Here is a 25,516-nt window from a genome sequence, read left to right as displayed (position 1 = left end):
TTCTCTGCCTCCACAGATGCTATCCGGTCTGCTGAATTCTTCCAATGGTTTGATTATTTTACTCCAGATTCCAGCATCTGCAGTCTCATGTTCCTCCATAAACTATCCTATTGACTAAAGTTGATCAGTCACCATATTTATGTGCAATAATTAGTCCGATAAATGTTGTTGCATGGCAATATTTAGACTTCACTGACCAATAAATAGATCAATGAATATTGTGAACATAACTAGGTCAAATGTTCTATACTCTTCTAGTACCTCATTTGTTTCTTGTTGCCTATACCTGCTATAAACCTCTTTTCTCCTTAACCAGATCACCAGTATCCCTTGAAAACCAAGGTTCCCTATGCCTGTTAACTTTGCCTTTAATCCTGACAGGAACATGCAAACTCTGCACTCTCAAAACTTTGCCTTTGAAGGCCTTCCACTTGCTGAACACATCTTGCCAGAAAACAACTTATCCCAATCCACTCTTCCTAAATCCTTTCTCATTTTCACATAATTGGCCTTTGTTCAATTTAAAATCTCAACTTGAGGTCCAGACCTATCTTTCTCCATACTTAGCTTGAAACTAATGACATTATGGTCACTGGACCTAAAATGTTCACCTACATATACTTTTGTCACCTGACCTGTCTGGTCTCCTTGGTACCTCTATATATTTAAAAACTTTCCTGAAGACATATGACAAACTCCAAGCCATCCAGCCCTTTTATAGAATGGGATTCCAGTCAATATATGGAAAGTTAAAATCTCCTCCTATCACAACTTTCTCTGTGGTCATCTATGTGTGGACCCTCACGAGATGGAGAAGATCCTGAACAATTTTTTTGAATCAGTATTTATTCAGGAAACTGGCATAGTTCATAAGGAAGGAAGGGAAACAAGCAGTAGTGTAGAATATATAGAGATTAAAGAGGAGGAAGTGCTTGCTGCCTTACCGTGAATAAAGGTAGATGAATCCCCCCCCCCCCCCGAGCCTGACATGATAGTTCCTCAGACCTTGAGGGACATTAGTGTAGAAAGTGCAAGGGCCCTGGCAGAATTATTTAAAATTTCCTTAGCCACAGATGAGGTGCCAGAGGATTGGAGGGTAGCTCATGTTGTTCCATGGTTTAAAAAAGGCTCCAAAAGTAAACCAGGAAACTACAAGCCAGTGAGCCTGACATCAATTATTTGAGGGTTTTCTGACAGATCGGATATACACTTATTTGGACAGCCAAGGGCCAATTAAGGATAGTCAGCATGGCTTTGTTCATGGTAGGTCTTGTTTAACAAATCAGAGTTTTTCGAGGAAGTTACCAAGTAGCTTGGGGAAAGGCTGTGGATGTAATTTTGTAAGACCTTTGATAAGGTTCCACATGGGAGGTTAGTTCAGAAACTAGGTATCCATGGAGAAATTGTAAACTGGATTTGAAATTGGTTGAATGGGAGAAGACTGAGAGTGGTAGTGGATGATGCTTCTCAGACTGGAGGCCTATGATTAGTGGTGTGCCTCAGGGACCAGTGTTGGGACCTTCATTGTTTATATCAATGATCTGGATGATTATTTGGTCAATTGGATCAGCAAGTTTGCTGATGACACTAAAATTGGAGGTGTTATGGTCAGCGAGGAAAGCTTCCAAAACTTAGAGGGATCTGGACCAGCTGGAAAAAGGGGTCAGAGAATGGCAGATAGAATTTAATGCAGACAAGGGTGAGTGTTGCATTTTGGAGGACAAACCAAGGTAGGACATACACAGTAAATGGTAGGGCACTGAAGAGTGCAGAGGAACAAAGGGATCTTGGAATGCAGACACATAATTCTCTAAAAGTGGAGTCACAGGTAGATAGGGCTTTATTGGGATGTTATAGTCAAGTTGTACAAGACATTAGTGAGGCCAAATTTGGAGTATTGTGTGTAGTTCTGGTTGTCAAACTAAGGGAAGGATATCAGTAAGATTGAAAGAATGCAGAGAAGATTTACTAGGATGTTGCCAGGTCTTCAGAAGTTGAATTATAGGGACAGATTAAATAGAAGAAGCATAGAAGAATGAGGGGAGATTTGATAGAGGTTTACAAAATTATGATGGGTATAAACAGAGTAAATGCAAGTAGGCTCTTACCACTTAGATTAGGAGAGATAAATATGAGAGGACATGGCTTTAGGGTGAAAGGCGAAAGGTTTAGGGGGAACATTAGGGGGAACTTCTTCACTCAGAGTGTGGTGGGAATGTGGAATGAGTTGCCATCTAAGGTGGTAAAGCAGGCTCAATCTTAAATTTTAAGAATAAATTGGATAGATACATGGATGGGAGAGGTCTGGAGGGTTATGGACTGGGTTCAGGTCAATGGGATTAGCAGAATAATGTTTCAGCACAGACTATAAGGGTCAAATGGCCTGTTTTCTGTGCTGTAGTGTTCTATGGTTCTAAATCAATGATTTCACTGATCAACAATCAAATAAGTCTTCCATTGAACAATAAAAAGAGCAATGAGCAATTCTGCTAATCGCAGGCAGAGTAAAGTAAGAATCTACCAAACAAGAGTCAGCAAGAATGAAAGAATCCTCCGGTCAATTATCAGATTGATGAATAATTCTGCTTATCAAATAATAATTCTGCGGGCCAGTAATTGGACTAATGAAAAATTACACTCAGCAGAAATCAGAATGTTGAATAATTAGCTCAATTATTTTCTCTGCAGATCAAAGAACAATTCTACAAAAATGTAATCAGTGTATTAATTTAATGAGTGTATGTTTACATTGACCATTCTTCAACCTGCTGAATGACACTACTAACAAATAATTAAACTGATGTATCATTCAACTGATCAATGAAAATATGAGTGAAAGGTCAGTTGTGAATGAAATATTACTGCATGAATATTATTAATGACCCATTCAAGAACTGATTCTACAGGCCTATATTCCAATCGACATTTGATTCTCTTTTTTAAATTTAGACATACAGCACAGTAACAGTGCCTTTTGGCCCACGAGCCCATGCTGCCCAATTACACTCAATTGCACTCAATACAACCCCTGGTACATTTTCCAGAGCACCCAGAGAAATCCTACACAGACACACGGAGAACATACAAACTCCTTACAGACAGCAGGGGATTCAAACCCCGGTCATGATCATTGAGCAAGCATGGCCACTCTCTCCATGACTCCTTCATTTATTCATCTTTCCCCTTACCCCCACCCTTCCATGAACCCCAGTACTTTCCCCTGCCACTGCAGGGGATTCAATACTTGCTCTGGCACCACCTCCCTCACCATCACCCAGGGACCTAAACAGAGCTTTCCTATGAGGTAGAGATTTACATGCAGCTCCTCCAGCCACACCTACTGCACTCGGGACTCCCGATGTGGCCACGTCTACATCAGAGAGACCAAGCACAGACATGGGGACCGTTTCACAGAGTACCTACACGCTGTCTGGAAAGACCATCCTGAGCTCCTGGTTGCTGCCATTTCACCTCCCCTTCCCATACCAACCTGTCTGTTCTGGGCCTTCTCCACTGCCAGATTAAGGCCCAATGTAAACTAGAGGAACCACACCTCATGTTTCCCCTGGAAAGTCTACAGCCCAGTGGGATGAACATAGAATGTTCTGGCTTCAGCTAAACCTTAGTTCCAATGTTTTCCCCTCTCTCTCTCCTTCCCATTAACCTCCAGTGTTCCTATTTTTGTCCCTTTCTCACACCTCCCCTCCATCCTTCTTTCACTCCACTTCCCCCTCCTGATTTGACCTACTCCCCATATGTTTCTCCCTAATGGCTCCCATGGTCTCCTTTCACACAAAAGGTTCCGACACTGGGAACCTTTGTGTTCCCGCTCATCACCCTCCTGCCTATCACCACTTTCACCCTCCCATCTCCCACCCCACCCCCACATCCACCTGGCTGCATCTGCCCATCATCCCTCATCCCTTCTGTCCACCCCTCACCTTCTGGCCCAAGTTTCACCTCTTGCCCCTCCTCTATTTGCAGCCTATCTTCCCTTTCATTTTTCGATCTTGATGCAGGGTCTTGACCTAAAATGCTGATAGCTTCTACCATCCCTGACCCCACTGCATGGCCCCCAGAGACTTCTCAACTGGCTGAGTTCTTCCAACAGAATTTTTTTTACCACCAATGTTTCATGAAAATTCAGATTAATAAAAATCCCACATAACTAATAAACAGGCAGATGAATAATTCTACTGAACACAATAAGACTGTTCACTGATTGACATGGAGGCTTCTATGAATATTTCTTTGAATGGCAAATGAATCTGCATGCAGATGGCAAGACTAAACTGTGGTTCAACTGATAATAAATCTGACTGCCCTGGCCCATCTATGTCACATGATGGCCAAAAAGATGCACCAGCACCTCTACCTCTCCGGAAGCCCCACGAAATATGGCATGTCACCTGCATCTTCCACAGACACAACTTTGAGAATATCACTGTGAGGGATGGGAACTGTTCCACCCAAGTTTGCAAAAAACCACAAAGGATTGTAAACGTGGCCCAGATCATCATACACATCCTCATCCCTCCCATGGACTCCATCCATAAATCCTACTGCTTTGGAAAAGCAGTTAACATGTTAAGAGACTCAACCCACCCCGGGCATACTCAGCCCACCCCGGGCATACTCAGCCCACCCCGGGCATACTCAGCCCACCCCGGGCATACTCAGCCCACCCCGGGCATACTCAGCCCACCCCGGGCATACTCAGCCCACCCCGGGCATACTCAGCCCACCCCGGGCATACTCAGCCCACCCCGGGCATACTCAGCCCACCCCGGGCATACTCAGCCCACCCCGGGCATACTCAGCCCACCCCGGGCATACTCAGCCCACCCCGGGCATACTCAGCCCACCCCGGGCATACTCAGCCCACCCCGGGCATACTCAGCCCACCCCGGGCATACTCAGCCCACCCCGGGCATACTCAGCCCACCCCGGGCATACTCAGCCCACCCCGGGCATACTCAGCCCACCCCGGGCATACTCAGCCCACCCCGGGCATACTCAGCCCACCCCGGGCATACTCAGCCCACCCCGGGCATACTCAGCCCACCCCGGGCATACTCAGCCCACCCCGGGCATACTCAGCCCACCCCGGGCATACTCAGCCCACCCCGGGCATACTCAGCCCACCCCGGGCATACTCAGCCCACCCCGGGCATACTCAGCCCACCCCGGGCATACTCAGCCCACCCCGGGCATACTCAGCCCACCCCGGGCATACTCAGCCCACCCCGGGCATACTCTCTTCACACTCATCTCCCAGCAGGAAGAAGATTCATGGGTATGAGATTTCACCCTCCCAAACTCTAGGACAATTTATTTCCCACTGTAATTAGACTCTGAATAAACCTTAAAATAGTAAAGTGATGTTGCCTTTGCTCCAGGCAACTGCTCTCTCTCAGAGATCTCTTCTGTACTGTCTTATTTGTTGGACTATGTATGAGGTGTCCAACTTGTCTGCTCGCGAAACAATGTCTATCACTGCATAATTGATTATAATGATCAATAATCAGACTGATGGTTAATTCTGCTGAGCAACAAGTGATTTCTCAACCTGTTGAGGGGGAGATCAAGGGAACTTAAGGCTGGGGATCTAGATCTCTACGTTATCCAGGTACGATCTGTGGAAAGCCATCTCTGAAGCTAAGTGGCAATTCCAAAGGAACCTCAAGACAGATACATGCCAGCTATGGCAGGGAGTGCAGGCCATTACAGCCTAGAAAGTGAGGGTGAACATCAGATGGCTGTGATGCTTCATTACCCAGAGCTGAACACCTATTCCTGCTTTGAGAAGGAGAACCAAACAGTGCCCACTAGAATCCCTGAAAAGGCTGAGGATCCTGTGATATCTGTCTCAGAGCACGACATCAGAACATCGTTCAAGAGGGTGAACCCTCATAAGGTGTCAGGTCCTGAAAGTGTAACTGGCAGGATACTGAAAATCTATGGCAATCAACTAGTCAGAGTGTTCACAGGATATTTTCATCCTCTCATTGTTGCATTCATAGGTCCCCACCTGCTTCAAATGGGCATCAATCATCCTGGTGCCCAAGAAGAGTAGTGTGATCTGCCTCAATGACTATGACCCAGTAGCAGTAACTTCAATGGTGATAAAATGCTTTGAGAGGCTGGTCATGGCCAGAATTAACACCTACCTAAGCAAAGGTCTGGAGCCACTGCAATTCACCTATCTTCACAATCGTTTTACAGCAGACACAATATTGCTGGCTCTCCACACAGCTCTGGATCACCTTGAAAACAGCAATTCATACATACGGCTGCTCTTCATAGACCACAGCTCAGCCTTCAATACCATTATTCCCTCAGTGCCGATCAAGAAGCTACAAACTCTGGGCCTCTGTATCCTTCTCTGCAACTAGATCCTTGACTTTCTCATTGGAAGTCCACAGTCCGTACGAATTGGAAACCATGTCTCCTCCTCACTGATTATCAACACAGGAATACCCCAAGGATGCGTGCTCAGCCCACTGCTCTACTCATTAGACACCCATAACTGTGTGGCCAGGCACAATTCCAATATTATCTACAAATTTCCGATGACACCACAGTTGTTGACAGAATCACAAGTGGCAGTGAGGAAGGGAGATGGATCAACTTGTTGATTGGTGTCATGTCAACAATCTTGCACACATTACCAAAACCAAAGAGATGATTGTGGACGTCAAGAGAAGGTCAGGGGAACATGACCCAGTCCTCCTTGAGGGCTCAGTGGTGGAGAGGGTCAAGAACTTCAAATTCCTGGGTGTTAACATCTCCAAGGATCTGTCCTGGAGCCTCCATGTTAATGCAATCACAAAGAAGGCTCGCCAGTGGCTTGATTTTGTGAGATGCTGGAGAAGATTTGTTATGTCACTGAAGACTCTTGTAAACTTCTACAGGTGTACCAAGGAGAGCATTCTGGCTGGTTGCATCACTGTCTGGTATGGAGGCACCAACTCTCAGGACAAGAAAAAACTCAAGAGGGTTGTTAACTTGGCCTGCTACATAATGGGCACCAGATTTCACTCCATCCTACATGAGGCAGTGTCTTAAAAAAAGCAGCCTTTATCCTTCAAGATCTTCACCACCCAGGCCATGCCCTCATCACTCTTCTACCATCGGGAAGGAAGTACAAAAGATGAGCGCTCAACAGCACAGGGACAGCTTCTTCCCCGCTGCCATCAGATTCCTGAATAATCAATGAACCATAGACACTGCCTTACTTTTCGTGCTCTATTTTGTTTTTATTTTAAATTTATTGTTGTAAAAGTGGTTTATATTCATGTTTCCACCATGATGCTGCTGCAAAACACCAAATTTTGTGACTTGTTCATGTAATAAATTCTGATTCTGAATGATTGATTCAATGATCGAACTAAAGAATGAGATTGCAGACATAGTTCTTATGGAGGAACTCAGCAGGTCTAGCAGCATCCATGGGAGAAAAAGAATAGTCGATGTTTTGAACTGAAACTCTTTTCTAAAGTCAGCATATAATCGAAGATACTTCACAGTGGAGTAGTAAAGAATGAGCAGTGTACTTCGAATGACCAATCATCAGTTGGCCAGTCACCTTTGATAAATAATTTTGCAGACCAATAGTCTAATGATGACTTTTGATTTGATCAATGAATGATTCCACTGACAGAAAATCCAATTTCTCAATAATTCCGTTCATCACTAATCAGATCAACTCATAATTCTACAAATGAATCAAATGTAACCAATAACCACATTAATGAATAATTCTGTCAAGCAATGAATAGTCTGTTTTGATTGCACTCACTCTGGTAATTGAGTCTGGTGACTGATAACCTGACAAATGAATGTTTTGCTAATGAACATTTAAATTGACAAATGATAATTATAGTGTAAAATTATTCCTGCAATAAGGGTGATGAATGTTTCAACTGACCCAAGGTCAGACTCCTGAATGGTTCCATGAGCACTAATCGTACTGATAACAGATTCTGATGGAAAAATATGCATATTGCTGAATGATTGGCATTCAATTGCAGAAGTTTGAAGGGACAGACCTCCATGCCTTTACTGAGCTGGCATTCCAGAGGTGTCACCAGGATATGAGAAGTTCCACATGACAGGGAAGGTAGCTGATTGATAAGTCAGATCAGGTGAAGAACTTTACTCCTTCTGAAGATTCAATGTTTAAGGGAAAATAAAAATCTAAATGAGAGCTTATTGTCCTACATATAAGTGCTTCGAAATTCCTAGTTGCTGGAAATATACAGCAACTACTTTAGTGTTAATTCAATACCCAGAAAACACTATGAGAAATACAGAAAAAGAGATCAGAAGGAACAACTTGGAAGGGAGGCTGGGGACAATTCTTCACTCAGAGGGTGGTGGCAACATGGAAGGAGCTGCCAGACAAAGGCAGATACTTTAGCTTCCTTCAACAAACATTTGGATATCTCCATGGATGGGAGGGGACTGGAGGGTTCTGAGCTGGGCAAGTGGGACTAATCAGGAAGGCATGGCATGTTGTTCAGTGTGGAAAAGCTGAGCTTGTGGGCCTGTTTTCATGCTGTAAGGCTCAATGACTCTACCAGCCAGTCCCAAAATTAGAGCATAATAGGGGTAAATGTGATTCCAGGTTGATATGTTGCCTCCCAGGTGCAACGAAGGACAGGAGCAATTATGAGCCTGTGTTCAAGGTAGAACAATGGATGAATTGACATTATCTCAATTAATAAAAGTTGCCATGGCGGAGAGGCTTGTGTGGTCCTGTGATCCCACAGTGATGCTGGCTGGAGCTATGCTCCTGGTAGGGCCAATCAAGGCAGTAAGGTCACAGGTGAGGTCCCTGACGAAGAACAATCCAACCAAGTCCTCAATGGTGGAACAGGCAAACTAAGTGTAGACAGCTACTGTCATCAGCTGCTCTGCACCTGCTGCAATCGCATTGCAGCCACCAGACTCAACAGTGCACTGCGCTTGCGCGAGTACCGCAAGGGCATGTTAGTTGAATCAAGTATTAGCAGGGAGCAGATATCATGCTGGGCTCTCTCTCCCTACACAGTCTATCATGTTTGATTGTATTCAGTCAAGTCTTTTATTTGATTTACGTCATCCGCCAACTCATTATTAAGCACGCAATAACGAACATTGTGTCAGAAGTGGGATCAAGAGCGCCCAAGCCTGAAGTCTTCCAATCGTAATTCAGTCACAGTGAGTAACCACAACGATGTTTTACACGGTTGCCATAATGGCGGACGGATTCAGATGTCATGACCCACTCGCGTTTGATGGAAATGTGATAAAACTGGCACATCTTTGAACAGGAAATTACATATTCATAGTGGTAGCACATGTTGACAAGCCTGCCCATACCAGGGAGTACATTTTGTTAAACTTGGTGGGCCAGTAAGCCATTGAAAGAGAGGTCGTCTGTGTATGCAGGCAAAGTGCGTGACAGAAACCTGTTACCAGCCCGGCTGAGTTGAGAGAGGACACTGAATGTTTAAAGCATAAATTTAGAGAAATGTGCAACCCTCAGAGAAATGTGACAATGGAAAGGCACAAATTCAACATGAAAGACCAAAAGCCTGGCAAGTCGATACACTCATATGTCAGCAATTTAAAGATCAGGGCGAAAACCTACAATTTCAGCATGCTTTGTGATGAACTAATTAAAGACAGAATGGTCTGTGACATTTGCAACTATAATATACAGAAGGCGCTCCTGTGAGACAGCGAACTAACACTAGAAAAGGCCAACGCAACGTGCTTGGCATATGAAACTACTGAGGAAAACAGTAAAAGGCTGGCCACTCCACAACAGCAGGCCACAAGCATCGACATGATACAGGTGGGACCAGCGAGCAGATAGTGGCTGGAGGCTAGAAGGAAGAGCCAGTCAACCCAACTAGGCTAGCCCAAACCCAGTACAGGATGCGGCAACTGTGGAGGAGACCACATGCTGAGAAGGGAGATGTGCCCAGCGTTTGGCCAGCAGTGCAGGAACTGCAGCAAATGGAACCACTTCGGCATTTGCAGCAGATCCAGGCAGAAGACCACCACACGGACCAGACCCAGGAGGACCATCGACCATTTGGAACTGGAACAGAGAGGGAGCGATCCTGACAATGAGTACTAGGCTGATGGGCTCACCAAGAGGATGGAAGGCAACACAGCAAAAACCCAGATCAGAGGTAACAACGAGGTTTTCATATCCATGGAAGTCAACAGCAAGATGGCTGAGATGAAAATTGACACTGGGGCCAAATGCAATGTCATGTTACTGAGGACATTTAACCGGCTGAGAAAGATGGAACAAGTCAAACCATGCACCAAGTCTAAGAGCCTAAGAAAGTGGAAAAGTTTTGGGAAGATCTAAATCAGGTATTAAATAAAATCACAAAAAGCAACACACCAAAAAATCCAGAGATCTTTCTTCTAAGTAATATAAGAAGAATAAGGCCTTAAACTGGATAAAGCGCAAAAAAGATTTATTATGATAGCCTTAGCTGTAGCAAAAAAATGTACAATGTCAACCTGGAAATCAGAAGAGAGCCTGAGAGTACAGCAATGGTACATAGAAATGAATAAATGTATTCCATTGGAAAAAATAGCAATTTAAAAAATAAAGTCACATTATTCGAACAAATTTGGGAACCATACATGGAACACAACAGAGAGGGCCTACCGTGGACCTCCACCCCCTAAAATTAGAAAATGTTAGAATGAGAAGACGAAATGAACTGACCCAGTGTGTAAAAGTAGATGACACAATTTTCTTGTTTATTTTCATTGTGTAATGACATTGTTTAATGGGTTTATTATATTGTATATGTTGAACGTTTAATGGGTAGGGAGGGGGGTGGGAAGGAGGGAGGGAGGAAAAAGGGGAGAAAATGACACTGTGTATATTCAAGAGGGAAATCTTTGTGTGTATTTTGGTTAATATGGTTCATAGTGTGAAAAATTTAAAAAAATTAAAAAAAAGTCCACGAGCCTAGTGGCTTATGGAGGCAGCAGGATCCAGACCAATGACATGGGGCGACTACGGTGTTTTGTACAAGGATGGCTCCATATACTAACTTTCTTTGAGGTCCATGAGGACGTTATGCTCCTGCTAGACCTCAGTGCGTGCATGGACATGGGGCTTGTCTCATTCAGCACAGAGGTCCATCAGATAAGCCCATCTGAGGATGATTTCTCACAGAAAATCTTTGCTGAGTATGGTGAATTTTTCAAATATGAGCTGGGGAGGCTGCCAGTGACATACCCCATGCACTTGACCCAGAGGTAAGACTCTTAGTCTGGTCAACGCACCGCATTCCAGTAGCAATGAAGGACAAGGTCAAGGCTGAACTGGGCAGAAAGCAGGACTTTGGCGTCATCACTCCAGTCTCAGAACTGTCCAAATGGGTGTCTTCCATGGTGGCCTCCAAGAAAAAAGACAGACAGGAAATCCAACTTTGTATAAATCCACAAGATTTCAATGCGGCCCTGAAAAGACGACATCACCCCATGCACACCACAGAGGAAGTTGCCTGGCACAACGGTATTCCTCGGTCTATGGCATGAAGAACTCATTTGGCAGATCTCTCTCAACTACCACTCATCGCTTCTGACCATGTTCAGCACTCTATTTGGTTGGTACAGGTTCCTGAAGATGCCATTTGGCATCAATTCGGCCAGCGAGGTATTCCAAAGGTTAATGGTTCTGTCTGTCAAGTCAGCTATGTAGGCCATGTGTTCAGAGAAATGGCCTTGAGGGGGACCCCTCCAAAACGAGGGCCATCAACAAAATGCCAGTGGCAGCGGACGTTGCTGCCCTGCAGCAGTTCCTGGACATGGTGAACTACAGGGCAAGTTCCTCCCCCAACTCCAATGAACTGATGGCCCCACTCAGACAGTTGACCCATAGAGACATCGAATGGACCTGACATGAACAACAACAAAATGCCTTCAATACCTTAAAGAAATACATGTCCTACCCACCAGTCCTCACCTACTATGAGGCATTGCACGTAGACTAGTGATGCTGACCTGCAATGCCTCACAGTATGGCCTAGGCCTAGGGGCAGCACGCCTGCAGGTCGGAAGGCCAGTGGCGTATGCCTTCAGGTCACTTAGAGACACGAAATAAAGTATACTCAGACTGAAAATAAACTACTGGTGGTGGTTTTCGTCTTCTCGAAATTCGATGATTATGTCTAAGGCGGGCCGGTCACCATAGAAACTGACCACTTCCTCTGGTGACCATAATAAACAAGCCAATTCACGCAGCACCCGCGAGACTGTAGTGTATGAAGCTTAGGCTCCAGAAATACCATATTACCCTTTCACACAAATGCAACAAGGAAATGCATTTAGCCGATGCTTTATCACGGGCTCCAAGAAAATGCACGGTCCAGCAGGATGAGAAAGAGGACACCTTTGATGTGATGATGGTAACCTGTATATCCTCGGCCTGTCTGGACAAACTAAGAAAGCACACTGCAGAAGATGCAATCCTAAACACATCTGGACACCTTCATTAAGGCGGTTGGCCGGCCAAGCAGCGCAGCCTGCCACTGGTAATGCAACCCTTCTTTCCTTACCACGATGAACTACTTATTGATGAAGGGGTAATCAGGAAGGGCCTTAAGGCAGTCATCCCTAGCACATTGCAGAATACGGTCATGGAGATCCTGCACAGTGGGCACCCTGATGCAGAAGTGACAAAACGCAGAGCGAGGGACAGTCTTCTGGCCAGGTACGACAGAGAACATATATGAAGAGGTAGAGTTCTGCTCAGTGTGCAACAATACCAAGGGACACCAGGCAGAAAGAGCCACTGCAGCTACACCCAGTACCCAAACTACCCTGATCAACTGTGGCTACTGACATCTTTGAATGGCGGAGGCAACAGTACCTAGTACTAATAGACTCGTACTCAGGCTGGTTCGAGATAGACCTGCTCTGGGATGCAACCTCTGCAACTGTCACAATCAAACTAAAGTGGCACTTTTTGGTACATGGGGCAGCCTATACACTTCTCTCGGACAATGGCAAACAGTTCACCAGTCAGAGATTCCGTGACTTTGTGATAGCATGGGACTTCACCCACGTTACCAGTAGCCCAGAGTATCCACAATCAAACAGGCTAGCTGAAAGAGCGGAGTGAAGTGCCAAGCAGCTAATGGAGAAGTCCAACAGAGAGAAGACAGACATCTGCCTCAGCCTACTGAACTTAAGAAACATCTCTTGCAACACCACCTTGGGGTCACCAGCACAACGATTAATGTCGAGGCAGACGAAGACTAGTGGCAAGGAGACTTCTGGAATCCCAACCAAAGGACCCAGAAGACGTCACAGACCAGCTGCTAAACAGAAAGCTGGCGCAAAAGCAAAATTACAATAAAACCAGCCAGCCATTCGTGCCATTGACCAAAGGATGCAGACTCCACAAGATTACAACTGCACGGGTATAGTGGAAATGAGCTGCCAAGAATCCAGTTCATATCTGGTTCGTTCAAGGGTGGGGGGGGGGGGTGGGGGGAAATGCACAGGAGGGATAGATGACACATCCTCCCAGTAAGAGAGCCACCCCCATCTCAAACCAACCCAGACAAATCAGCATTTTTGGATTTGGAACGTGAGCCCGGGGTCAAAGTGAGCCGCTGGTAACTATAAGAGAGGTGATGGACAGTGCCCCTGAGACTATGGACAGTAGAGACACAATCAGGACAAGATGCCCCATGCCTCCACATCAGCAGAGGGACATTAGAAAATGCGCGCTGGGCGAGTCTGTAAGCCGAACCCAAAATACCAGGACTGAACTGGTTTGAATGTATAGTTTGAATGTACATATTGTTGCACTAGTGAAATTCTTATTTATATATATATATATATATATATATATATATATTTATTATATGGGGTAGCTCAAGAAGGAGGATGCAGACAGCAGCTGCCATTGCACATGCGTGAGCATCATGAGGGCACACTAGTTTAATCGAGTACTAGCAGGGAGCAGACACCACACTGTGGTCTCTCTCTCTCTCCCTACCTGGTTTATCATGTTTGGTTGTGTTCAGTAAAGTCTTTTGCTTGGTTTCCCTCATCCACCGACTCAACTCGTTATTAAGCACACAATAACAGACACTAAATTACTCTGAATGGATGTGAAGGTGGACAAAGGCTGCAACAAATCCATCAGCTCCAATCATTGTGGTTTTCATGCCATTAGAGTTATTTGGTTGATTTGTGAAGAATCGTGGAGTGCAACGTTGAGTACACATTAAACAAATACACACACAGGCGTCTTCGCTCTGTGGATCAACGGAACGAAGGCTATCATCCTCAACTACGATGGATAGCCACAAGAAGTTGAATGGAATTGGGAGACAAATTAGGAAACAAGATCTCAACGATAGTCATCTGAAGCCAAGATCCAGCACCAATCACCAATATTGCATAAATAGAAGAATAAGATCTGTGGCTACAGAGAAGGTGATGATGATGCAGTTATTGCTATATACACCAGTACAATGTACAGATGCAACAAAATTCTGGCTTGCTGACCATATGCATCAGTTAAATGACTGCCTGACAGATACAGGAGGATTTAGATTTCCGAGGCATCGGACCAGCTCTGGGGAAGGTGGGACGTACAAATGGGGCAGGTTATACTGGACAAAACTGGGACTTGGGGGCATTTGCTCATACTATGAGGATTTAAATTAATCCTTGGATGCACTCAAAGCTGAAGTTGAGTTTTAATTTTATTGCTACAACAGTTAAAGAAGATAGATCACCTTCTCAAGGGTGGCACGGTTAGAACGACGTTGTTATTGCACCAGCGATCAGTACTGGAGTTCGAATCCCGCGCTGACTGTAAGGAGTTTTACATCTTCCCGTGACAGCCTGGGTTTTCCCCAGGTGCCCTGGTTTCTTCCCACCATTCAAAATATGCTGAGGGAGTAGGTCCATTGGGTATATTTAAATGGCATGGGCTAGAATGGTCTTTTACCGTGCTGCATGCCTAAATTAAAAAAAAAATAATTAAATGCTGGCTCAGCCTTGAATACATTTTAAAGATCAGCAAGGGAAGTGAATTATGTGGAGAGAAGGGGAGAGTTGAAGAAAGTTGGATTGGCCATTAGTGGGGCAGGGTCAACAGGGACGATTGAACAAATGACCCACTGACCCGATTCTTATTCTACTGACTAATAATATTGAAGATTCAGACTCTACTGAGCAATACGTCTTATGTTACTGAGCAATAATCACACTGACGATTGGATTTACTAACCTATAATCAGAATGAAGGATGACTCCAACTCGTTATCAGATTAATGAACAGTTACACACAGCAACACTGACAATTGAATGATTCAGTTCCACAATCAACTTGAAGAATGATTCAAAAGATTAACAACCTGACCTGCGTATAATTCCACCAACAATATTCCAATTGGAAATGATTCTACTGAACAATAATCTGATTAATGAACAATACTTCTAACCTAACAGATGTGCCACTATCACAATAATAGATTGCAAATGATTCCATCTGATGTTGAAATGAATGATTGAAGTAATCAGACTGGTGAATAATTCAACTAACCAGGATCAGGTCAATAGATGGTCCAGAATACTGACACAATCAGTTGTACAAGATAAAATCCTGGAAACTTTCAACTGATTGTTGGGATACGCATAAACAGAGAAGTTCTGTCTGACAAACTGAAGGAGTGAAAGTGTCAGTATCACATTGTCCTTGCTGCTTTGAATAAGGAAAATAGCCCAAGCTCAACAGACTGTGAGGGTTAAACAAGAAAATCTGCAGATGCTGGAGTTGAGTACAATAACTGGAAGAAAGGAGAGAGGGATAGAGAAAGAGTGAGACATGGGAGAGGGTGTTCATGGAAATTGGGCATTGGCGCCATCTAGTTGGAGAGTGCAAAGGGAGCAGCGGACAGGGCAGCAGAACAGCCCCACCAAGATGGAGCTGAGAGAGGACCCTACAGGGTTGGAGATCGCAGCAGCAGACCAGCGAGGGGTGAAGTAGGACTCACCCCAGCCTTGAGCTGCTGGAGCTCGTGGGAACCAGGTGTTGGGACCAGGATCTGTGAGGGTGCTGATGGTGAGCAGAGGCTCCCAGGGGGAGTTTTCCTGATTGCATCAGAGATTGGGAGGGAGGGAGATTCTGACACCTGGATCACTGGACCAGACAGGAGACTGCAATGGCTAGGGAGATTATGGGGGCACAGGAGGCAGCACCATCAAAGGAGATGACAGGATCCAAGGAGACTGTGTCTCCGAGGGGACTTTCTTTTGCTTTTCCTTCTCATCTTGGTGGGAGAGTGGAACTTTCCAGGGCAAACACAGCATTACAAATTTTGTGTATTCTCTTCAGTGAAGGAACCTCAAATCTTGAACCTATATCCTTGACCAGAGTTTACAGCAGAAGTAAATCTTCACACCAGTGAGTGATAAGAATATGATTGTTGATAATTTGTCCAAAATCAATCTGAGCATGCGAGTTGGGAAAAGGCGTTTTACTCCATTGAGTTCTTTTTATTAAACATTTATGGTAAAAATCAGAGTTTCCAGGTAGGCAAGAACTGAACAACATTCTTGTATCTTCAAATGATGAACATAGACAAGAGCTTGACCTCTGTGTGTTCTCAAGTGAAAGAATCCAGGCTCTGTCAACTCAGGTAAATTCAGAAACCCCGAACCTGGTAAACATTGGTGGCACACGTCTCCTCTCCAGCATTGGAATAGGTAATGCTTGATGGTGATAGCTGTTCCACTGTTTAGGATTCATACTTTAATGCTTGTGGATATTAACTATATGCAGAGAAATGGCATAGTTGGCACAACGCAATCACTACGCCTGAGACCCGAGTTTGAATCTACTGCTGTCTATAAGGAGTTTGTACATTTTCTCCATGTCTGCATGGGTTTTCTCTGGGTGTTCTGGCTTCATTACACTTTCCAAAGAGATACAAGGCAGTAGTTTAAATGGTTACAGGGGTGTATTTGGGTGGTGTGGGTGTGTGGACCAGAAGGAAATGTTATTGTGTTGTATCTCTGAATCAAATACAAAATTAAATTATCTGTACTTAACCATGCTGGTGCTATGATGACTCATTCACATGTTTTGGAGAAAAATACAGGCCAGAGTGTAGCACAGAAACTGGCCCTTCAGCCTCAATGCCTGTGCTGACATGATCCCAAATTAAACTCATCCCATCTGGCTGCATGTGATCTGTTTCACTTCAATCCCTGTCTGATCATGTAGATGCCTGTGGCTATTGAATCTGCTTCCACCACCTTCCTTGGCAGGCCATCTTTTGCTGCCCCAATGTGTCTCCGACATCTAAAATGTGTCAAAATATAGAAGCAAATTACAGAGGGAGACAGTGACAAGGAACTGAATGTTTAGGACATCAAAAGTCTCCCTCTACAAGAAGTGAAGGATTGCAGTCAATGAAATAGTACTGAAGGTGGGGAGGGTGGGGGGGCGCATGTGAAAAGGGGTCTCAAGGATCTGATGATTCTCAAAGAATTGATACCTGGCCATCTCCTGAGATGGCAGAGAACGTGGAATTGGAGGGTCCATTGCGATCCTACCATTCAAGACAGGGAGGTTGGCAGGGGAGTGAGAACATGAGGAAATAAAAAAATTAAAAGAGGAGGGGGAGGGATGAGGAGAATAGACAAAAAAAAACATACTGAATTGTTCATCGACTGAAAAAAGAGTGACATTCCATCAAGCTACTAGAGGAAGAAGCAGCATCCAATTACAATGCTTTGAAGACATTTGTGGACAGGAAAGGTTCAGAGGGATCAGGCATACAGCATACAATTCAACTGAACCAATGCCTGATCATTAAACTTGATTGACAAAGCCAATAAACATGATATACATGCCAATAGTTTTATTAATTATTTATAATCTTATCAATAAATAATATTTTTATTGATATGAGTCTAATTAAAAAGAGCAATAATGAGATAAATGAATGAACCTCTTTTTCCACTGAGGTTAGGAGATTAAAAACTAGATAACGTGGGTTAAGGGTGAAGGGGAAAAGCTTAAAGGCACCATTAGGGGAAAAGTTCCACACTCCCACCACTCTCTCCATGGTGGATCTGCCAGTTGAATTCTGCCAGTAAATACAACCTCAATTTTGATAGTTAAGAAAAGTTTGGACAGGCATATGGATGGGAGGGTTATAGTTACCCTGGAAAACGTGGTCAGCAAAGCACACATCAGAATGCTCTTTATCGACGACAATTCAGCATTTAACACCATCATCCCTTCAAAACTGATCAGCAAACTCCAAGTCCTAGGACTCAGAACCTTACTGAGTAATTGGATCTTGGATTTCCTCACCAACAGGAAGGAGATTGAAAACTTGCTTGAATGATGCACCACCGATAACCTCACATTCAATGTCACCAAAACCAAGGAGCTGATTGTTGACTACATGGAGAGAAAACCAGATGTGTAAGAATCAGTGATCATTGGAGAGAGTGAGCAAATTTAAATTCTTGGGAGTCACTATCTTGGAGGATCTTTCCTGGAACTAACACACTAATGGCATTGTGAAGAAAGCATGTCAGTGCCTCTACTTCCTCAAGAGTTTATAGAGAGTTGAGATGACATCGGAAACTCTGGTAAGTTTCTGTAGATGTGTAGAAAGTGTACTAACTGGCCGCATCATGGTATGGTATAGAGACATCAATACCCCAAAGCATAAAGCCCTGCAAAAGGTAGAGGGCACAGCCCAGGACATCACAGGCTAAACCAGGGCAGATTAAGGTAATGCAGGGCCTGTAGCTTACATATATTATAAAGAGGCCCTAAATTGTGCTGGCTGGCACATGCACGATGGGGGCAAATATGACGATGTGATGGCAGCACTCGACGTGCCGAATGGGCTCATGAGAGAGTTTCTGACGCTGACCCTGCATGTTCGTTTTGATAAGTTTGAAATATTCTGAATTATTCTTAACAAAATGATACTAGCTTTCTCAGATCACTATATATTCGTGATTAAATCCTTGATGAAAGTAGATAATAACTTTTGCTACCACCCCTTTAAGTTTTCATATTTCCCACCAATCCCCCCCCAGCCCAAACACCCATTTATAGAACACTGATAGTATTTCTTACATGTAGGTATCAATTTCAAATGTCAAAAGTATTTGTTCTAGAAGTGTGCCCAACATTTTAGTTCAGTCTCCATTTCTTTCACAAGATGGAATCGACAAATTATGCAGAGGCTATAAGAAACCATACTCCCATAGTCTGTGTTAATAACCCTGATTAAAGGTGATAAATGGTTAAAAATTGCTAACCTTAAGGTTATTAACACAGACTATAGGAGTATTGTATCTCACAGCCACTGCACAATGATAAAAAGAAAAATGTTTAAGTTAAACATCCAGTCAGTCGTTCATAATTCATAGTACATAAAGTAATAGAACAAGTCAGCAAGCATTTAGTGCGGGGCCCTTGAAAATGCGGGGCTCATAGTATATGCTACTTTAGCTACTGTGTTAATCCGGCACTGTGCAAACCCTTCCCACCATTGAGAGCTTCTACAGGGAACGCTGCCGTCGGAGAGCAGCAGCAATCGTGAAGAATCTACATCACCCGGCACACTCTTGCTGCTACCATCAGGAAAGAGGCATAGGTGCCACAAGACTCACACCACCAGGTTCAGGAACAGCTGCGACCCCTCCACCATCAGACTCCTCAACGACAAACTCAATCAGGGACTCATTTAAGGATTCTTACTTTGCACCTTACTTTTTGGGTTTTTTTTTTCTTTCTCTGTCCTGCACAGTTGTTACATTTCATTTTTTTTTAAAATATGTGTACTTTTTTTGCACAACCAGTCAATGGTAATTCTGCCTTTCCCGCAGAAGAATCTCAGGGTTGTATGTGATGTCATGTATTGACTGTACTCTGACAATAAATCTAAAAATCTAGAGGGATATGGTCTGGGTGCAAGCCAGTGGGATTAGGCAGAATAATAGTTTGGCACAGACTAGAAGGGCTAAAGGGTTTGATTCTTTCCTGTAGTGATCTATGGTTCTATTCTCTTGAATTATAACCTCTTCAAAATATATTTCCACTCTTGGAAGAATCAGCTTTAAAAATAACACTGCAGCTCAGGAATAAGACAACTGACCAACAGTTAGTTAAAAAAAAATTCTGACAGACCAAAAGTTGGGTCAATGATTGATTCAACAGATGAATTAAGAATGAAGAATTCATGAGGTGTAGTGACCTGGGGCCCGAAGCAAGTAGCAGCATCCGAACACAACAATCAAGCAGGCAGCACAGACCTAGACACCTTTCTTCCATAGGCCACAATGGCAATTGTGGAAGTGGACCAATCAGCAATCAATGGATCATAAAGCCACCAACCAACGATTGGCGGAGAATAGGCCACACCCATTGATGACATAGCAGCAAGGCTAAGCCGGCCTATAAAGGGCAGAGCGAATGACCCAATAATCAGTACTGTTTGTACTCTCAAGTGTGCGTGTCTTCTCTGGAGCTCTAACCCAGAGCTATAACTGCAGCTACATGCCACAAAGGTAAATAAAAGTTCATTTGTTCAAAGTCTATTTCACAGACTAGTAACAAGATCAACAAATGATTTAATTGACCAGTCACTAAATTAATAACAAATAATTATGTCAAGAAATGGACTTATAACTTGGTGAAACATTGTCTGAACTTATGTAATTGATTGATTCAATTGGCCATTTATCAGATTCATGAATGATCCAAAAGACTAATAACCTGTTTAGTGCATATTTTAGAACCAATAATGGATCAACAGTCAACATTTCTAAAGCACCAATAATCATTAAAGAAGGGGTCAAAGTAAAATTTAGAATTTGGAATATTTCTACCAAGAACAAAATCATATTTAAAATAGTATTTCAAAAAGAAATCCGTTTATAATTGATGCTCCGACAATCAGGGATTAAATAGGCAGCTCATGATATCAATGTATGTTTAAAAAGAGCAATGTGTACACAAATTATATAAATTGTCATGGAAGAAATCAAATAATTTATAAACACATCAGTGAGTGAAACAATGGACCATTAAGATGATCATCGAATTATTCAAATTGGAAAACATCACTTCAAGGCAACCAATAATCAGTTCAATGAATTATTCTGGAGATCACTAATCAGACAAGCGAAGAATTCGGCAGTACAGTAATCAATTTGGTGAAAGATGTCATGGAATAATAAGTAATCTTAAGAGCAGTCGTCAGACTTATTTTATGCCTTAAATAGACTAATTACTAAATCAGTGAATCATTCAACAGTCTGACAAAATGACCAAAGAAAATTTCAATGGATTAATAATCTTGCCAACTAATGATGTCTTAGATTAATTATCAGGTTGGTGAATGAACCGATAATAATTACATTTATGCATGATTCCCCAAATTAATTGAGATAAATAGTTGAATGAATTATTCTACAACCAATTGCTGTGTTAATTCAACAGGCAAAACATCAAATGATCAATCAAGCAACATGTGAATGACCAATATACCAACATTTAGATCAATGAATGACTCCAGAAACCAGTTACAATGTTTCAAGGATCATTTCACTGACTAGTAATCAGATAAATACATTATTCTTCAGACCCATGATTAGATCATCACATGAATAATCATGTCAGTAAATTTATCGTCAGATGAACAGTTAGATCCATGAATGAAGCAGGAAAATAATCAGAAGAATGAATTAATGATTCCAGAAACCAGCAATGAGCATAGAGAATTATTCCATTGGCACTTACTTATCCTTCTTAGCTTAATGGATGGATGTCTGTTGAATCATTCATTGATAGCTCAGTCAATGAAACAAATCAAAATTCCTATCTGTTAATTTATGTAATAATTCACAGATCAGACCATGGCTGGTTTATGGTCCAATGGAAGATAATGAGCCAGAGCATGCCTGATCACTTCTGATTTCCACACTTGTGCTCTGTATTGCATCTGATTTGCTGCCCCAACCCAGGACTCATACCAAGTCCAGGGCTCTGATATAATTGATGCACATTAATATTTCCATGAACTGCCCACGTTCAACCATGGATGACCAGGAGAGAACACCGATGACTCTACTTCCTTGGAAGCCTGAGGAAGTTCAGCAGGTCTTCTCATTAACTTCTGGAGGTGCACGGTCAAACATACTGAATCATGCCAGAATGAAATGTGAGCTGTTCTGCCCAAGACTGCAAGAATTGGTCAAGAGTTATGAATGAACACAGCTTGGGCAGTCCAAACTCCCCTCCATCAATTCAGTCTATACCTCTCACAGCTTCAGAAAGAATAGCCTTCACGTTAAAGGACTCATTCCATCCCAGAGTGAAATAAGAAAGTCTGATTCACTATGATTGCAGAATATACTCAAAAGTGCGAGAGAAACTCAGTAGGTCCTGAAACCTCCATAGGAGGTATTTTTGCCAAGCTCTTCATTAAGGTATGCGTAAAAAGTAGGTTGGGGGAGGAGGGAAGAAGGTGGACATGAGTGAGAGGATAGGAGAGAAAATCCCTGAGAATTAATCAGGGGAGGAATGGCTCTATGAGTGAAGAGTTAGAGAGAGAGAGAAAAATGGGATGGAGAGCTGGAGGAAAGGGGACAGAGTGATAGAGAAATACAGAGATAGGGGGAGGATCTAACGAAAATAACAGAAATCTATGCCATTTGGTTGGCGGGTGCCTGGACAGAATCCCACCCCACCCACACTCTCTTCACCTTCCTTTCATTGGGAGAGACTTTCATGAACCTGAGATCACCCATCACCAGATTCAAAAGGAACTTCTTTCCAACTGCTATTAGAAAGGCACCTCGTACTGGTAAAATACGTTGCCCTTGTTGCTCTGAAACTCTGTGCACAGTTTTATTTTCTGTACTTATGTATGGGTTAACTGGCTGCAAAACAAGCCTCTTCCCTGTACCCCAGTAAACATGACAATAAACCAGAATGGAATCACCGACACAGAACTAAAATAGATTGGCTACTATGTGGTTTGTTTAATATTCTTTAAATTTTACCAATACAGCATGGTAGAAAGCCCATGAAACCTGGGCTCCCAATTAACCAAACAACCCCATACATTTTGAAGGATGGGAGGAAACTGGAGCATCTGGAGAAAACCCATGCAAGTCACAGAGAAAACATACAATCTCCTACAGACAGCGGAGGTTTCGAACCCAGGTTGATGGTGCTGTAATAGTGCTCTATCCGTGAAGCTAACCATGCTGCTCCAAATTGTATTTATATTTTTCATGCACTTTAGTTAAATTGTATAGTTTTCTTTACTAATTCTTTATCAATTTCAATAATTTGTATCTTTACTGGTTTCAAATATCCCTTGTATTCAAGTGTCAACCTGTGTTCAGGGACAAATTTCAGTGTCCTCCTTCTGTCACCAATCTTGGCACTCCCTCAAAGACCATCCTGCAGTTGATTGGTAATTGTATGGCTGTAGGGAAAGTGTCAGGGGTGGAAGATCGATTCAGAAGCATCCAGCTGACTTTTAACTAATGACTTGTCCAGCTTGACTCCTGGACAGTGACAATCATTAGTCTAAAGCTGACCCAACATCTCTCTGCAATCATCCATTCAAACAGAGAGTTATAGTGTTTAACAGAACAGGAACAAGCCATTTGGCCCACCTTGGCCATACTAACCAAGATGTTTACATAAGATAGTCCCATTTACTTGAGTCAGAACATTGCATTTTTTTAAACATTGTTTATTGTTAAATTGATTTGATTTATTAAATTATTTGCAGATATGAATATCAGTCTATTGGACTATTTCAGGACTGAAATATTGATTTAATCAATTATTCAGTGATGTAGCTATTGGTCATAGAGAAATATAGCATGGAAACACACAATTTGCCCATGCCAACTAGAATTTCCCAGCCATACTAAGTCCCATTTGCCTGTGTTTAGCCCATATCCCTCTAACCCCATACCATGCATGCATTTTCCATCTGTGACCTGCATGCAGATGACACTGCTTGATCCATACATCAGCCATGTTTTGATGGGCTGAATGGCTTCATTCTGCTCTTTTGTTAGAGTCTCATGACAAGATCTGTTTGCTAGGAATGCAATTCAATACCCTCCCACCCAACTCCATGAGGCCCCATATGCTTGCTTTGGGTGAGATCATTCTGCACAAATGACCCAGGGAAAAATGGCAGTGCGAACATCATCATCAACCTGCCAAAGGCCAACATACACCAACTTCTTGGTACTTTGCAGTGGAGCCCCACACCCCCGCTTGACGTGATCCCATCACTTATGACAAACGTCTCAACCTTTACAGGGGCTTCTCTTGATAAGTACTGCCTGAAAACAGCTCATTAGCACAGATTTAGGTCCCTTTAGAGCTACAGGAGGCATGAACCAGTTGCTCCAAACTGACTCTACCCCCCACCCCACCCCACCCCCAGGCACTGTGCTGAAACAGGAATCCATTCATCCTTTTCTCAGTAATAGAATCGTGCAGATTAACACCATGGAAACAGGATCTTCAGCCAATCCAGTCCCTATCAACTCAGGCTACACCAACCTTGCACTAATTCCATACAGTTGTTTGCCTCAAATTCCATCAACTCCCACCCACTGGAGACAATTGACAGCAGGCAATTAACCTAACAACCCATATTTTTTTTGTAGGTGGGAAGAAACGGTGAATGCAAGTTTTAAAATGTTGGCTGGAAGAAGGAAGTTAACTGCATTCCTTTCTTTCAGCTACAGGTGATAAAGACCTCCTCATTTGGCAAAGGTAGTGAAAGACTATTAACCATTGGGTAAGGGAAGTGACCCTGATTAACAAATCTCAGGGGAATTCTAAGTATGTACTTGTATGGAGCAGTCTGTTCCATTGTTCTAGAAACCTAGGGGGTCTGAGGATTTAGGATTTAGAAGCCCTGCTGCTTGTGTCCATGCTTCTTGTTATAATGGAGTGCTCATGTTTTGCAATTTAATTAAAAATTTGTTCTTGCAGCTGCATTCATGTTTGTTTTCAACTAAACAAAACTGGAGCACTCAGGGGGTGGGGGGAAAATAAAGTCTTATGCAGTCATAGGGAGGACATGCAAAGGTTAGTATTGAACTGGGGCCTCTGACACTATGAGGCAGCGACTCTTTCAATGAGCACACCCCACTCCCACACACTTATGTTGATATATCTGGAATATACCTGGAATCAATAACACCTTGTAATTGCGAGTTCAGGCCTGCCTGTGGCTCAGGACTTTGCTTTATGTGGGAATGACATGTGACTTTGGCAGGGCTATATAAAGGAGGTGGGTGTGATAGTACAGACCTATCACCAATGTATATAGTTACAGTATCTAGACTGTGCTTACAGCGATTGGCTGAGAGCTTTGCCACGCCTACTGTCTGGGCCTTAAAGGGTTGTGTCCCTAGCCAGGTCGGATCATTCCGGACTGGT

General features: G+C 43.2%; 1 protein-coding gene and 1 long non-coding RNA gene across 11 annotated transcripts in view; one reads left to right on the top strand and one right to left on the bottom strand.

Moving 5' to 3' along the window:
* Window positions 1-25,516, bottom strand: part of LOC138763454 (pre-B-cell leukemia transcription factor 1) — a 389,485-nt gene that overhangs the window by 153,580 nt on the left and 210,389 nt on the right. The window lies entirely within an intron of this gene.
* On the top strand, window positions 20,328-25,514 carry LOC138763455 (uncharacterized). 3 transcript variants are annotated; one of them, XR_011357573.1, is made up of 3 exons: window positions 20,355-20,595; window positions 23,103-23,313; window positions 24,736-25,514. It is a non-coding gene; the product is annotated as an uncharacterized lncRNA (long non-coding RNA). The 3 variants fall into 3 exon arrangements; XR_011357574.1 differs by having other exon boundaries at window positions 20,362-20,595; window positions 23,103-23,264; window positions 24,736-25,513; XR_011357572.1 differs by lacking the exon at window positions 24,736-25,514 and having other exon boundaries at window positions 20,328-20,595; window positions 23,103-23,844.

Source organism: Narcine bancroftii, chromosome 5 (genome assembly GCF_036971445.1).
Source record: "Narcine bancroftii isolate sNarBan1 chromosome 5, sNarBan1.hap1, whole genome shotgun sequence".
Lineage (NCBI taxonomy): Eukaryota > Metazoa > Chordata > Chondrichthyes > Torpediniformes > Narcinidae > Narcine > Narcine bancroftii.
Note: the sequence above shows the minus strand (reverse complement) of the source record. Positions and strands in the feature narration are given on the sequence as shown.